This window comes from Mobula hypostoma, unplaced genomic scaffold, assembly GCF_963921235.1.
Source record: "Mobula hypostoma unplaced genomic scaffold, sMobHyp1.1 scaffold_64, whole genome shotgun sequence".
Lineage (NCBI taxonomy): Eukaryota > Metazoa > Chordata > Chondrichthyes > Myliobatiformes > Myliobatidae > Mobula > Mobula hypostoma.
Genome location: NW_026948239.1, coordinates 379,823 through 399,074, shown reverse-complemented (window position 1 = coordinate 399,074; position 19,252 = coordinate 379,823).

The window sequence follows — 19,252 nt, the reverse complement described above, 5'->3', positions numbered from 1 at the left end:
AGATATAAAACATACCCGCTGTGTACACAGACACTCTGTCCGGTTCTCCATCAGATATAAAACATACCCGCTGTGTACACAGACACTCTGTCCGGTTCTCCATCAGATATAAAACATACCCGCTGTGTACACAGACACTCTGTCCGGTTCTCCATCAGATATAAAACATACCCGCTGTGTACACAGACACTCTGTCCGGTTCTCCATCAGATATAAAACATACCCGCTGTGTACACAGACACTCTGTCCGGTTCTCCATCAGATATAAAACATACCCGCTGTGTACACAGACACTCTGTCCGGTTCTCCATCAGATATAAAACATACCCGCTGTGTACACAGACACTCTGTCCGGTTCTCCATCAGATATAAAACATACCCGCTGTGTACACAGACACTCTGTCCGGTTCTCCATCAGATATAAAACATACCCGCTGTGTACACAGACACTCTGTCCGGTTCCCCATCAGATATAAAACATACCCGCTGTGTACACAGACACTCTGTCCGGTTCCCCATCAGATATAAAACATACCCGCTGTGTACACAGACACTCTGTCCGGTTCTCCATCAGATATAAAACATACCCGCTGTGTACACAGACACTCTGTCCGGTTCTCCATCAGATATAAAACATACCCGCTGTGTACACAGACACTCTGTCCGGTTCTCCATCAGATATAAAACATACCCGCTGTGTACACAGACACTCTGTCCGGTTCTCCATCAGATATAAAACATACCCGCTGTGTACACAGACACTCTGTCCGGTTCCCATCAGATATAAAACATACCCGCTGTGTACACAGACACTCTGTCCGGTTCTCCATCAGATATAAAACATACCCGCTGTGTACACAGACACTCTGTCCGGTTCTCCATCAGATATAAAACATACCCGCTGTGTACACAGACACTCTGTCCGGTTCTCCATCAGATATAAAACATACCCGCTGTGTACACAGACACTCTGTCCGGTTCTCCATCAGATATAAAACATACCCGCTGTGTACACAGACACTCTGTCCGGTTCTCCATCAGATATAAAACATACCCGCTGTGTACACAGACACTCTGTCCGGTTCTCCATCAGATATAAAACATACCCGCTGTGTACACAGACACTCTGTCCGGTTCTCCATCAGATATAAAACATACCCGCTGTGTACACAGACACTCTGTCCGGTTCTCCATCAGATATAAAACATACCCGCTGTGTACACAGACACTCTGTCCGGTTCTCCATCAGATATAAAACATACCCGCTGTGTACACAGACACTCTGTCCGGTTCTCCATCAGATATAAAACATACCCGCTGTGTACACAGACACTCTGTCCGGTTCTCCATCAGATATAAAACATACCCGCTGTGTACACAGACACTCTGTCCGGTTCTCCATCAGATATAAAACATACCCGCTGTGTACACAGACACTCTGTCCGGTTCCCCATCAGATATAAAACATACCCGCTGTGTACACAGACACTCTGTCCGGTTCTCCATCAGATATAAAACATACCCGCTGTGTACACAGACACTCTGTCCGGTTCTCCATCAGATATAAAACATACCCGCTGTGTACACAGACACTCTGTCCGGTTCTCCATCAGATATAAAACATACCCGCTGTGTACACAGACACTCTGTCCGGTTCTCCATCAGATATAAAACATACCCGCTGTGTACACAGACACTCTGTCCGGTTCTCCATCAGATATAAAACATACCCGCTGTGTACACAGACACTCTGTCCGGTTCTCCATCAGATATAAAACATACCCGCTGTGTACACAGACACTCTGTCCGGTTCTCCATCAGATATAAAACATACCCGCTGTGTACACAGACACTCTGTCCGGTTCTCCATCAGATATAAAACATACCCGCTGTGTACACAGACACTCTGTCCGGTTCTCCATCAGATATAAAACATACCCGCTGTGTACACAGACACTCTGTCCGGTTCTCCATCAGATATAAAACATACCCGCTGTGTACACAGACACTCTGTCCGGTTCTCCATCAGATATAAAACATACCCGCTGTGTACACAGACACTCTGTCCGGTTCTCCATCAGATATAAAACATACCCGCTGTGTACACAGACACTCTGTCCGGTTCTCCATCAGATATAAAACATACCCGCTGTGTACACAGACACTCTGTCCGGTTCTCCATCAGATATAAAACATACCCGCTGTGTACACAGACACTCTGTCCGGTTCTCCATCAGATATAAAACATACCCGCTGTGTACACAGACACTCTGTCCGGTTCTCCATCAGATATAAAACATACCCGCTGTGTACACAGACACTCTGTCCGGTTCTCCATCAGATATAAAACATACCCGCTGTGTACACAGACACTCTGTCCGGTTCTCCATCAGATATAAAACATACCCGCTGTGTACACAGACACTCTGTCCAGTTCTCCATCAGATATAAAACATACCCGCTGTGTACACAGACACTCTGTCCGGTTCTCCATCAGATATAAAACATACCCGCTGTGTACACAGACACTCTGTCCGGTTCTCCATCAGATATAAAACATACCCGCTGTGTACACAGACACTCTGTCCGGTTCTCCATCAGATATAAAACATACCCGCTGTGTACACAGACACTCTGTCCGGTTCTCCATCAGATATAAAACATACCCGCTGTGTACACAGACACTCTGTCCGGTTCTCCATCAGATATAAAACATACCCGCTGTGTACACAGACACTCTGTCCGGTTCTCCATCAGATATAAAACATACCCGCTGTGTACACAGACACTCTGTCCGGTTCTCCATCAGATATAAAACATACCCGCTGTGTACACAGACACTCTGTCCGGTTCTCCATCAGATATAAAACATACCCGCTGTGTACACAGACACTCTGTCCGGTTCTCCATCAGATATAAAACATACCCGCTGTGTACACAGACACTCTGTCCGGTTCTCCATCAGATATAAAACATACCCGCTGTGTACACAGACACTCTGTCCGGTTCTCCATCAGATATAAAACATACCCGCTGTGTACACAGACACTCTGTCCGGTTCCCCATCAGATATAAAACATACCCGCTGTGTACACAGACACTCTGTCCGGTTCTCCATCAGATATAAAACATACCCGCTGTGTACACAGACACTCTGTCCGGTTCTCCATCAGATATAAAACATACCCGCTGTGTACACAGACACTCTGTCCGGTTCTCCATCAGATATAAAACATACCCGCTGTGTACACAGACACTCTGTCCGGTTCGCCATCAGATATAAAACATACCCGCTGTGTACACAGACACTCTGTCCGGTTCTCCATCAGATATAAAACATACCCGCTGTGTACACAGACACTCTGTCCGGTCTCCATCAGATATAAAACATACCCGCTGTGTACACAGACACTCTGTCCGGTTCTCCATCAGATATAAAACATACCCGCTGTGTACACAGACACTCTGTCCGGTTCTCCATCAGATATAAAACATACCCGCTGTGTACACAGACACTCTGTCCGGTCGACCATCAGATATAAAACATACCCGCTGTGTACACAGACACTCTGTCCTGTTCTCCATCAGATATAAAACATACCCGCTGTGTACACAGACACTCTGTCCGGTCTCCATCAGATATAAAACATACCCGCTGTGTACACAGACACTCTGTCCGGTTCTCCATGAGATATAAAACATACCCGCTGTGTACACAGACACTCTGTCCGGTTCTCCATCAGATATAAAACATACCCGCTGTGTACACAGACACTCTGTCCGGTTCTCCATCAGATATAAAACATACCCGCTGTGTACACAGACACTCTGTCCGGTTCTCCATCAGATATAAAACATACCCGCTGTGTACACAGACACTCTGTCCGGTTCTCCATCAGATATAAAACATACCCGCTGTGTACACAGACACTCTGTCCAGTTCTATATCAGATATAAAACATACTCGCTGTGTACACAGACACTCTGTCCGGTTCGCCATCAGATATAAAACATACCCGCTGTGTACACAGACACTCTGTCCGGTTCTCCATCAGATATAAAACATACCCGCTGTGTACACAGACACTCTGTCCGGTTCTCCATCAGATATAAAACATACCCGCTGTGTACACAGACACTCTGTCCGGTTCTCCATCAGATATAAAACATACCCGCTGTGTACACAGACACTCTGTCCGGTTCTCCATCAGATATAAAACATACCCGCTGTGTACACAGACACTCTGTCCGGTTCTCCATCAGATATAAAACATACCCGCTGTGTACACAGACACTCTGTCCGGTTCCTCATCAGATATAAAACATACCCGCTGTGTTCACAGACACTCTGTCCCGTTCTCCATCAGATATAAAACATACCCGCTGTGTACACAGACACTCTGTGCGGTTCTCCATCAGAGATAAAACATACCCGCTCCGTACACAGACACTCTGTCCGGGTCTCCATCAGATATAAAACATACCCGCTGTGTACACAGACACTCTGTGCGGTTCTCCATCAGATATAAAACATACCCGCTCCGTACACAGACACTCTGTCCGGTTCTCCATCAGATATAATACATACCCGCTGTGTACACAGACACTCTGTCCGGTTCTCCATTAGATATAAAACATACCCGCTGTGTACACAGACACTCTGTCCGGTTCTCCATCAGATATAAAACATACCCGCTGTGTACACAGACACTCTGTCCGGTTCCCCATCAGATATAAAACATACCCGCTGTGTACACAGACACTCTGTCCGGTTCCCCATCAGATATAAAACATACCCGCTGTGTACACAGACACTCCGTCCGGTTCTCCATCAGATATAAAACATACCCGCTGTGTACAGAGACACTCTGTCCGGTTCTCCATCAGATATAAAACATACCCGCTGTGTACACAGAGACTCTGTCCGGTTCACCATCAGATATAAAACATACCCGCTGTGTACACAGACACTCTGTCCGGTTCTCCATCAGATATAAAACATACCCGCTGTGTACACAGACTCTCTGTCCAGTTCTCCATCAGATATAAAACATACCCGCTGTGAACACAAACACTCTGTCCGGTTCTCCATCAGATATAAAACATACCCGCTGTGTACACAGACACTGTGTCCGGTTCTCCATCAGATATAAAACGTACCCGCTGTGTACACAGACACTCTGTCCGGTTCTCCATTAGATATAAAACATACCCGCTGTGTACACGGACACTCTGTCGAGTTTTCCATCAGGTATAAAACATAACCGCTGTGTACACAGACACTCTGTCCGGTTTCTCCATCAGATATAAAACATACCCGCTGTGTACACAGACACTCTGTGCGGTTCTCCATCAGATATAAAACATACCCGCTGTGTACACAGACACTCTGTCTGGTTCCCCATCAGATATAAAACATACCCGCTGTGTACACAGACACTCTGTCCAGTTCTCCATAAGATATAAAACATACCCGCTGTGTACACAGGCACTCTGTCCGGTTCTCCATCAGATATAAAACATACCCGCTGTGTACACAGACACTCTGTCCGGTCTCCATCAGATATAACACATACCCGCTCTGTACACAGACACTCTGTCCGGTTCTCCATCAGATATAAAACATACCCGCTGTGTACACAGACACTCTGTCCGGTTCCCCATCAGATATAAAACATACCCGCTGTGTACAGAGACACTCTGTCCGGTTCTCCATCAGATATAAAACATACCCGCTGTGTACACAGACACTCTGTCCGGTTCTCCATCAGATATAAAATATACCCGCTGTGTACGCAGACACTCTGTGCGGTTCTCCATCAGATTTAAAACATACCCGCTGTGTACACAGACACTCTGTCCGGTTCTCCATCAGATATAAAACATACCCGCTGTGTACACAGACACTCTGTCCGGATCTCCATCAGATATAAAACATACCCGCTGTGTTCACAGACACTCTGTCCGGTTCCCCATCAGATATAAAACATGCCCGCTGTGTACACAGACACTCTGTCCGGTTCTCCATCAGATATAAAACATACCCGCTGTGTACACAGACACTTAGTCCGGTTCTCCATCAGATATAAAACATACCCGCTGTGTACACAGACACTCTGTCCGGATCACCATCAGATATAAAACATACCCGCTGTGTACACAGACACTCTGTACGGTTCTCCATCAGATATAAAACATACCCGCTGTGTTCACAGACACTCTGTCCGGTTCTCCATCAGATATAAAACATACCCGCTGTGTACACAGACACTCTGTCCGGTTCTCCATCAGATATAAAACATACCCGCTGTGTACACAGACACTCTGTCCGGTCGCCATCAGATATAAAACATACCCGCTGTGTACACAGACACTCTGTCCGGTTCTCCATCAGATATAAAACATACCCGCTGTGTACACAGACACTCTGTCCGGTCTCCATCAGATATAAAACATACCCGCTGTGTACACAGACACTCTGTCCGGTTCTCCATCAGATATAAAATATACCCGCTGTGTACACAGACACTCTGTGCGGTTCCCCATCAGATATAAAACATACCCGCTCTGTACACAGACACTGCGTCCAGTTCCCCATCAGATATAAAACATACCCGCTGTGTACACAGACACTCTGTCCGGTTCTCCATCAGATATAAAACATACCCGCTGTGTACTCAGACACTCTGTCCGGTTCTCCATCAGATATAAAACATACCCGCTGTGTACACAGACACTCTGTCCGGTTCACCATCAGATATAAAACGTACCCGCTGTGTACACAGACACCCTGTCCGGTTCTCCATCAGATATAAAACATACCCGCTGTGTACACAGACACTCTGTCCGGTTCTTCATCAGATATAAAACATACCCGCTGTGTACACAGACACTCTGTCCGGTACTCCATCAGAGATAAAACATACCCGCTGTGTACACAGACACTCTGTCCGGTTCTCCATCAGAAATAAACTTACCCGCTGTGTACACAGACACACTGTCCAGTTCCCTATCAGATATAAAACATACCCGCTGTGTACACAGACACTCTGTCCAGTTCTCCGTTAGATATAAAACATACCCGCTGTGTACACAGACACTCTGTCCGGTTCTCCATCAGATATAAAACATACCCGCTGTGTACACAGACACTCTGTCCGGTTCTCCATCAGATATAAAACATACCCGCTGTGTACACAGACACTCTGTCCAGTTCTCCGTTATATATAAAACATACCCGCTGTGTACACAGACACTCTGTCCGGTTCTCCATCAGATATAAAACATACCCGCTGTGTACACAGACACTCTGTCCGGTTCTCCATCAGATATAAAACATACCCGCTGTGTACACAGACACTCTGTCCGGTTCTCCATCAGATATAAAACATACCCGCTGTGTACACAGACACTCTGTCCGGTTCCCCATCAGATATAAAACATACCCGCTGTGTACACAGACACTCTGTCCGGTTCTCCATCAGATATAAAACATACCCGCTGTGTACACAGACACTCTGTGCGGTTCTCCATCAGAGATAAAACATACCCGCTCCGTACACAGACACTCTTTCCGGGTCTCCATCAGATATAAAACATACCCGCTGTGTACACAGACACTCTGTGCGGTTCTCCATCAGATATAAAACATACCCGCTCCGTACACAGACACTCTGTCCGGTTCTCCATCAGATATAATACATACCCGCTGTGTACACAGACACTCTGTCCGGTTCTCCATTAGATATAAAACATACCCGCTGTGTACACAGACACTCTGTCCGGTTCTCCATCAGATATAAAACATACCCGCTGTGTACACAGACACTCTGTCCGGTTCCCCATCAGATATAAAACATACCCGCTGTGTACACAGACACTCTGTCCGGTTCCCCATCAGATATAAAACATACCCGCTGTGTACACAGACACTCCGTCCGGTTCTCCATCAGATATAAAACATGTCCGCTGTGTACACGGACACTCTGTCCGGTTCTCCATCAGATATAAAACATACCCGCTGTGTACACAGAGACTCTGTCCGGTTCACCATCAGATATAAAACATACCCGCTGTGTACACAGACACTCTGTCCGGTTCTCCATCAGATATAAAACATACCCGCTGTGTACACAGACACTCTGTCCAGTTCTCCATCAGATATAAAACATACCCGCTGTGAACACAGACACTCTGTCCGGTTCTCCATCAGATATAAAACATACCCGCTGTGTACACAGACACTCTGTCCGGTTTTCCATCAGATATAAAACGCACCCGCTGTGTACACAGACACTGTGTCCGGTTCTCCATTAGATATAAAACATACCCGCTGTGTACACGGACACTCTGTCGAGTTCTCCATCAGGTATAAAACATAACCGCTGTGTACACAGACACTCTGTCCGGTTCTCCATCAGATATAAAACATACGCGGTGTGTACACAGACACTCTGTGTGTTCTCCATCAGATATAAAACATACCCGCTGTGTACACAGACACTCTGTCCGGTTCTCCATCAGATATAAAACATACCCGCTGTGTACACAGACACTCTGTCCAGTTCTCCATCAGATATAAAACATACCCGCTGTGTACACAGACACTCTGTCCGGTTCTCCTACAGATATAAAACATACCCGCTGTGTACACAGACACTCTGTCCGGTCTCCATCAGATATAACACATACCCGCTGTGTACACAGACACTCTGTCCGGTTCTCCATCAGCTATAAAACATACCCGCTGTGTACACAGACACTCTGTCCGGTTCCCCATTAGATATAAAACATACCCGCTGTGTACACAGACACTCTGTCCCGTTCTCCATCAGATATAAAACATACCCCCTGTGTACACAGACACTCTGTCCGGTTATCCATCAGATATAAAACATACCCGCTGTGTACACAGACACTCTGTCCGGTTCTCCATGAGATATAAAATATACCCGCTGTGTACGCAGACACTCTGTGCGGTTCTCCATCAGATTTAAAACATACCCGCTGTGTACACAGACACTCTGTCCGGTTCTCCATCAGATATAAAACATACCCGCTGTGTACACAGACACTCTGGCCGGATCTCCATCAGATATAAAACATACCCGCTGTGTTCACAGACACTCTGTCCGGTTCCCCATCAGATATAAAACATGCCCGCTGTGTACACGGACACTCTGTCCGGTTCTCCATCAGATATAAAACATACCCGCTGTGTACACAGACACTCTGTCCGGTTCTCCATCAGATATAAAACATACCCGCTGTGTACACAGACACTCTGTCCGGTTCTCCATCAGATATAAAACATACCCGCTGTGTACACAGACACTCTGTCCGGTTCTCCATCAGATATAAAACATACCCGCTGTGTACACAGACACTCTGTCCGGATCACCATCAGATATAAAACATACCCGCTGTGTACACAGACACTCTGTCCGGTTCTCCATCAGATATAAAACATACCCGCTGTGTTCACAGACACTCTGTCCGGTTCTCCATCAGATATAAAACATACCCGCTGTGTACACAGACACTCTGTCCGGTTCCCCATCAGATATAAAACATACCCGCTGTGTACACAGACACTCTGTCCGGTTCTCCATCAGATATAAAACATACCCGCTGTGTACACAGACACTCTGTCCGGTTCTCCATCAGATATAAAACATACCCGCTGTGTACACAGACACTCTGTCCGGTTCTCCATCAGATATAAAACATACCCGCTGTGTACACAGACACTCTGTCCGGTTCTCCATCAGATATAAAACATACCCGCTGTGTACACAGACACTCTGTCCGGTTCTCCATCAGATATAAAACATACCCGCTGTGTACACAGACACTCTGTCCGGTTCTCCATCAGATATAAAACATACCCGCTGTGTACACAGACACTCTGTCCGGTTCTCCATCAGATATAAAACATACCCGCTGTGTACACAGACACTCTGTCCGGTTCTCCATCAGATATAAAACATACCCGCTGTGTACACAGACACTCTGTCCGGTTCTCCATCAGATATAAAACATACCCGCTGTGTACACAGACACTCTGTCCGGTCGCCATCAGATATAAAACATACCCGCTGTGTACACAGACACTCTGTCCGGTTCTCCATCAGATATAAAACATACCCGCTGTGTACACAGACACTCTGTCCGGTCTCCATCAGATATAAAACATACCCGCTGTGTACACAGACACTCTGTCCGGTTCTCCATCAGATATAAAATATACCCGCTGTGTACACAGACACTCTGTGCGGTTCTCCATCAGATATAAAACATACCCGCTGTGTACACAGACACTCTGTCCGGTTCACCATCAGATATAAAACATACCCGCTCTGTACACAGACACTCTGTCCGGTTCTCCATCAGATATAAAACATACCCCCTGTGTACACAGACACTCTGTCCGGTTCTCCATCAGATATAAAACATACCCGCTGTGTACACAGACACTCTGTCCAGTTCTATATCAGATATAAAACATACCCGCTGTGTACACAGACACTCTGTCCGGTTCGCCATCAGATATAAAACATACCCGCTGTGTACACAGACACTCTGTCCGGTTCTCCATCAGATATAAAACATACCCGCTGTGTACACAGACACTCTGTCCAGTTCTCCATCAGATATAAAACATACCCGCTGTGTACACAGACACTCTGTCCGGTTCCCCATCAGATATAAAACATACCCGCTGTGTACACAGACACTCTGTCCGGTTCTCCATCAGATATAAAACATACCCGCTGTGTACACAGACACTCTGTCCGGTTCTCCATCAGATATAAAACATACCCGCTGTGTACACAGACACTCTGTCCAGTTCTCCATCAGATATAAAACATACCCGCTGTGTACACAGACACTCTGTCCGGTTCCCCATCAGATATAAAACATACCCGCTGTGTACACAGACACTCTGTCCGGTTCTCCATCAGATATAAAACATACCCGCTGTGTACACAGACACTCTGTCCGGTTCTCCATCAGATATAAAACATACCCGCTGTGTACACAGACACTCTGTCCGGTTCTCCATCAGATATAAAACATACCCGCTGTGTACACAGACACTCTGTCCGGTTCTCCATCAGATATAAAACATACCCGCTGTGTACACAGACACTCTGTCCGGTTCTCCATCAGATATAAAACATACCCGCTGTGTACACAGACACTCTGTCCGGGTCTCCATCAGATATAAAACATACCCGCTGTGTACACAGACACTCTGTGCGGTTCTCCATCAGATATAAAACATACCCGCTCCGTACACAGACACTCTGTCCGGTTCTCCATCAGATATAATACATACCCGCTGTGTACACAGACACTCTGTCCGGTTCTCCATTAGATATAAAACATACCCGCTGTGTACACAGACACTCTGTCCGGTTCTCCATCAGATATAAAACATACCCGCTGTGTACACAGACACTCTGTCCGGTTCCCCATCAGATATAAAACATACCCGCTGTGTACACAGACACTCTGTCCGGTTCCCCATCAGATATAAAACATAACCGCTGTGTACACAGACACTCCGTCCGGTTCTCCATCAGATATAAAACATACCCGCTGTGTACACAGACACTCTGTCCGGTTCTCCATCAGATATAAAACATACCCGCTGTGTACACAGAGACTCTGTCCGGTTCTCCATCAGATATAAAACATACCCGCTGTGTACACAGACACTCTGTCCGGTTCTCCATCAGATATAAAACATACCCGCTGTGTACACAGACACTCTGTCCGGTTCTCCATCAGATATAAAACATACCCGCTGTGTACACAGACACTCTGTCCGGTTCTCCATCAGATATAAAACATACCCGCTGTGTACACAGACACTCTGTCCGGTTCTCCATCAGATATAAAACGTACCCGCTGTGTACACAGACACTCTGTCCGGTTCTCCATTAGATATAAAACATACCCGCTGTGTACACGGACACTCTGTCGAGTTTTCCATCAGGTATAAAACATAACCGCTGTGTACACAGACACTCTGTCCGTTTCTCCATCAGATATAAAACATACCCGCTGTGTACACAGACACTCTGTGCGGTTCTCCATCAGATATAAAACATACCCGCTGTGTACACAGACACTCTGTCTGGTTCCCCATCAGATATAAAACATACCCGCTGTGTACAGAGACACTCTGTGCGGTTCTCCATCAGAGATAAAACATACCCGCTCCGTACACAGACACTCTGTCCGGGTCTCCATCAGATATAAAACATACCCGCTGTGTACACAGACACTCTGTGCGGTTCTCCATCAGATATAAAACATACCCGCTCCGTACACAGACACTCTGTCCGGTTCTCCATCAGATATAATACATACCCGCTGTGTACACAGACACTCTGTCCGGTTCTCCATTAGATATAAAACATACCCGCTGTGTACACAGACACTCTGTCCGGTTCTCCATCAGATATAAAACATACCCGCTGTGTACACAGACACTCTGTCCGGTTCCCCATCAGATATAAAACATACCCGCTGTGTACACAGACACTCTGTCCGGTTCCCCATCAGATATAAAACATAACCGCTGTGTACACAGACACTCCGTCCGGTTCTCCATCAGATATAAAACATACCCGCTGTGTACACAGACACTCTGTCCGGTTCTCCATCAGATATAAAACATACCCGCTGTGTACACAGACACTCTGTCCGGTTCACCATCAGATATAAAACATACCCGCTGTGTACACAGACACTCTGTCCGGTTCTCCATCAGATATAAAACATACCCGCTGTGTACACAGGACTCTCTGTCCAGTTCTCCATCAGATATAAAACATACCCGCTGTGAACACAAACACACTGTCCGGTTCTCCATCAGATATAAAACATACCCGCTGTGTACACAGACACTCTGTCCGGTTCTCCATCAGATATAAAACGTACCCGCTGTGTACACAGACACTCTGTCCGGTTCTCCATTAGATATAAAACATACCCGCTGTGTACACGGACACTCTGTCGAGTTTTCCATCAGGTATAAAACATAACCGCTGTGTACACAGACACTCTGTCCGTTTCTCCATCAGATATAAAACATACCCGCTGTGTACACAGACACTCTGTGCGGTTCTCCATCATCAGATATAAAACATACCCGCTGTGTACACAGACACTCTGTCCGGTTCCCCATCAGATATAAAACATACCCGCTGTGTACACAGACACTCTGTCCAGTTCTCCATCAGATATAAAACATACCCGCTGTGTACACAGACACTCTGTCCGGTTCTCCATCAGATATAAAACATACCCGCTGTGTACACAGACACTCTGTCCGGTTCTCCATCAGATATAAAACATACCCGCTGTGTACACAGACACTCTGTCCGGTTCTCCATCAGATATAAAACATACCCGCTGTGTACACAGACACTCTGTCCGGTTCCCCATCAGATATAAAACATACCCGCTGTGTACACAGACACTCTGTCCGGTTCTCCATCAGATATAAAACATACCCGCTGTGTACACAGACACTCTGTCCGGTTCTCCATCAGATATAAAATATACCCGCTGTGTACACAGACACTCTGTGCGGTTCTCCATCAGATATAAAACATACCCGCTGTGTACACAGACACTCTGTCCGGTTCTCCATCAGATATAAAACATACCCGCTGTGTACACAGACACTCTGTCCGGTTCTCCATCAGATATAAAACATACCCGCTGTGTACACAGACACTCTGTCCGGTTCCCCATCAGATATAAAACATACCCGCTGTGTACACAGACACTCTGTCCGGTTCTCCATCAGATATAAAACATACCCGCTGTGTACACAGACACTCTGTCCGGTTCTCCATCAGATATAAAACATACCCGCTGTGTACACAGACACTCTGTCCGGATCACCATCAGATATAAAACATACCCGCTGTGTACACAGACACTCTGTCCGGTTCTCCATCAGATATAAAACATACCCGCTGTGTACACAGACACTCTGTCCGGTTCTCCATCAGATATAAAACATACCCGCTGTGTACACAGACACTCTGTCCGGTTCTCCATCAGATATAAAACATACCCGCTGTGTACACAGACACTCTGTCCGGTCGCCATCAGATATAAAACATACCCGCTGTGTACACAGACACTCTGTCCGGTTCTCCATCAGATATAAAACATACCCGCTGTGTACACAGACACTCTGTCCGGTCTCCATCAGATATAAAACATACCCGCTGTGTACACAGACACTCTGTCCGGTTCTCCATCAGATATAAAATATACCCTCTGTGTACACAGACACTCTGTGCGGTTCTCCATCAGATATAAAACATACCCGCTGTGTACACAGACACTCTGTCCAGTTCATTATCAGATATAAAACATACCCGCTCTGTACACAGACACTCTGTCCGGTTCTCCATCAGATATAAAACATACCCCCTGTGTACACAGACACTCTGTCCGGTTCTCCATCAGATATAAAACATACCCGCTGTGTACACAGACACTCTGTCCAGTTCTATATCAGATATAAAACATACCCGCTGTGTACACAGACACTCTGTCCGGATCTCCATCAGATATAAAACATACCCGCTGTGTTCACAGACACTCTGTCCGGTTCTCCATCAGATATAAAACATACCCGCTGTGTACACAGACACTCTGTCCAGTTCTCCATCAGATATAAAACATACCCGCTGTGTTCACAGACACTCTGTCCGGTTCCCCATCAGATATAAAACATGCCCGCTGTGTACACGGACACTCTGTCCGGTTCTCCATCAGATATAAAACATACCCGCTGTGTACACAGACACTCTGTCCGGTTATCCATCAGATATAAAACATACCCGCTGTGTACACAGACACTCTGTCCGGTTCTCCATCAGATATAAAACATACCCGCTGTGTACACAGACACTCTGTCCGGTTCTCCATCAGATATAAAACATACCCGCTGTGTACACAGACACTCTGTCCGGTTCTCCATCAGATATAAAACATACCCGCTGTGTACACAGACACTCTGTACGGTTCTCCATCAGATATAAAACATACCCGCTGTGTACACAGACACTCTGTCCAGTTCTCCATCAGATATAAAACATACCCGCTGTGTACACAGACACTCTGTCCGGTTCTCCATCAGATATAAAACATACCCGCTGTGTACACAGACACTCTGTCCGGTTCTCCATCAGATATAAAACATACCCGCTGTGTACACAGACACTCTGTCCGGTTCTCCATCAGATATAAAACATACCCGCTGTGTACACAGACACTCTGTCCAGTTCTCCATCAGATATAAAACATACCCGCTGTGAACACAGACACTCTGTCCGGTTCTCCATCAGATATAAAACATACCCGCTGTGTACACAGACACTCTGTCCGGTTCTCCATCAGATATAAAACATACCCGCTGTGTACACAGACACTCTGTCCGGTTCTCCATTAGATATAAAACATACCCGCTGTGTACACGGACACTCTGTCCGAGTTCTCCATCAGATATAAAACATACCCGCTGTGTACACAGACACTCTGTCCGGTTCTCCATCAGATATAAAACATACCCGCTGTGTACACAGACACTCTGTCCGGTTCTCCATCAGATATAAAACATACCCGCTGTGTACACAGACACTCTGTCCGGTTCCCCATCAGATATAAAACATACCCGCTGTGTACACAGACACTCTGTCCGGTTCTCCATCAGATATAAAACATACCCGCTGTGTACACAGACACTCTGTCCGGTTCTCCATCAGATATAAAACATACCCGCTGTGTACACAGACACTCTGTCCGGTTCTCCATCAGATATAAAACATACCCGCTGTGTACACAGACACTCTGTCCGGTTCACCATCAGATATAAAACATACCCGCTGTGTACACAGACACTCTGTACGGTTCTCCATCAGATATAAAACATACCCGCTGTGACACAGACACTCTGTCCGGTTCTCCATCAGATATAAAACATACCCGCTGTGTACACAGACACTCTGTCCGGTTCTCCATCAGATATAAAACATACCCGCTGTGTACACAGACACTCTGTCCGGTTCACCATCAGATATAAAACATACCCGCTGTGTACACAGACACTCTGTCCGGTTCTCCATCAGATATAAAACATACCCGCTGTGTACACAGACACTCTGTCCAGTTCTCCATCAGATATAAAACATACCCGCTGTGTACACAAACACTCTGTCCGGTTCTCCATCAGATATAAAACATACCCGCTGTGTACACAGACACTCTGTCCGGTTCTCCATCAGATATAAAACATACCCGCTGTGTACACAGACACTCTGTCCGGTTCTCCATCAGATATAAAACATACCCGCTGTGTACACAGACACTCTGTCCGGTTCTCCATCAGATATAAAACATACCCGCTGTGTACACAGACACTCTGTCCGTTTCTCCATCAGATATAAAACATACCCGCTGTGTACACAGACACTCTGTCCGGTTCTCCATCAGATATAAAACATACCCGCTGTGTACACAGACACTCTGTCTGGTTCCCCATCAGATATAAAACATACCCGCTGTGTACACAGACACTCTGTCCGGTTCTCCATCAGATATAAAACATACCCGCTGTGTACACAGACACTCTGTCCGGTTCTCCATCAGATATAAAACATACCCGCTGTGTACACAGACACTCTGTCCGGTTCTCCATCAGATATAAAACATACCCGCTGTGTACACAGACACTCTGTCCGGTTCTCCATCAGATATAAAACATACCCGCTGTGTACACAGACACTCTGTCCGGTTCTCCATCAGATATAAAACATACCCGCTGTGTACACAGACACTCTGTCCGGTTCTCCATCAGATATAAAACATACCCGCTGTGTACACAGACACTCTGTCCGGTTCTCCATCAGATATAAAACATACCCGCTGTGTACACAGACACTCTGTCCGGTTCTCCATCAGATATAAAACATACCCGCTGTGTACACGGACACTCTGTCCGAGTTCTCCATCAGATATAAAACATACCCGCTGTGTACACAGACACTCTGTCCGTTTCTCCATCAGATATAAAACATACCCGCTGTGTACACAGACACTCTGTACGGTTCTCCATCAGATATAAAACATACCCGCTGTGTACACAGACACTCTGTCCGGTTCTCCATCAGATATAAAACATACCCGCTGTGTACACAGACACTCTGTCCGGTTCTCCATCAGATATAAAACATACCCGCTGTGTACACAGACACTCTGTCCGGTTCTCCATCAGATATAAAACATACCCGCTGTGTACACAGACACTCTGTCCGGTCTCCATCAGATATAAAACATACCCGCTGTGTACACAGACACTCTGTCCGGTTCTCCATCAGATATAAAACATACCCGCTGTGTACACAGACACTCTGTCCGGTTCCCCATCAGATATAAAACATACCCGCTGTGTACACAGACACTCTGTCCGGTTCTCCATCAGATATAAAACATACCCGCTGTGTACACAGACACTCTGTCCGGTTCTCCATCAGATATAAAACATACCCGCTGTGTACACAGACACTCTGTCCGGTTCTCCATCAGATATAAAACATACCCGCTGTGTACACAGACACTCTGTCCGGTTCTCCATCAGATATAAAACATACCCGCTGTGTACACAGACACTCTGTCCGGTTCTCCATCAGATATAAAACATACCCGCTGTGTACACAGACACTCTGTCCGGTTCTCCATCAGATATAAAACATACCCGCTGTGTACACAGACACTCTGTCCGGTTCTCCATCAGATATAAAACATACCCGCTGTGTACACAGACACTCTGTCCGGTTCTCCATCAGATATAAAACATACCCGCTGTGTACACAGACACTCTGTCCGGTTCTCCATCAGATATAAAACATACCCGCTGTGTACACAGACACTCTGTCCGGTTCTCCATCAGATATAAAACATACCCGCTGTGTACACAGACACTCTGTCCGGTTCTCCATCAGATATAAAACATACCCGCTGTGTACACAGACACTCTGTCCGGTTCTCCATCAGATATAAAACATACCCGCTGTGTACACAGACACTCTGTCCGGTTCTCCATCAGATATAAAACATACCCGCTGTGTACACAGACACTCTGTCCGGTTCTCCATCAGATATAAAACATACCCGCTGTGTACACAGACACTCTGTCCGGTTCTCCATCAGATATAAAACATACCCGCTGTGTACACAGACACTCTGTCCGGTTCCCCATCAGATATAAAACATACCCGCTGTGTACACAGACACTCTGTCCGGTTCTCCATCAGATATAAAACATACCCGCTGTGTACACAGACACTCTGTCCGGTTCTCCATCAGATATAAAACATACCCGCTGTGTACACAGACACTCTGTCCGGTTCTCCATCAGATATAAAACATACCCGCTGTGTACACAGACACTCTGTCCGGTTCTCCATCAGATATAAAACATACCCGCTGTGTACACAGACACTCTGTCCGGTTCTCCATCAGATATAAAACATACCCGCTGTGTACACAGACACTCTGTCCGGTTCTCCATCAGATATAAAACATACCCGCTGTGTACACAGACACTCTGTCCGGTTCTCCATCAGATATAAAACATACCCGCTGTGTACACAGACACTCTGTCCGGTTCTCCATTAGATATAAAACATACCCGCTGTGTACACAGACACTCTGTGCGGTTCTCCATCAGATATAAAACATACCCGCTGTGTACACAGACACTCTGTCCGGTTCTCCATCAGATATAAAACATACCCGCTGTGTACACAGACACTCTGTCCGGATCTCCATCAGATATAAAACATACCCGCTGTGTACACAGACACTCTGTCCTGGTTCCCCATCAGATATAAGACACTCTGTCCGGTTCTCCATCAGATATAAAACATACCCGCTGTGTACACAGACACTCTGTCCGGTTCTCCATCAGATATAAAACATACCCGCTGTGTACACAGACACTCTGTCCGGTTCTCCATCAGATATAAAACATACCCGCTGTGTACACAGACACTCTGTCCGGTTCTCCATCAGATATAAAACATACCCGCTGTGTACACAGACACTCTGTCCGGTTCTCCATCAGATATAAAACATACCCGCTGTGTACACAGACACTCTGTCCGGTTCTCCATCAGATATAAAACATACCCGCTGTGTACACAGACACTCTGTC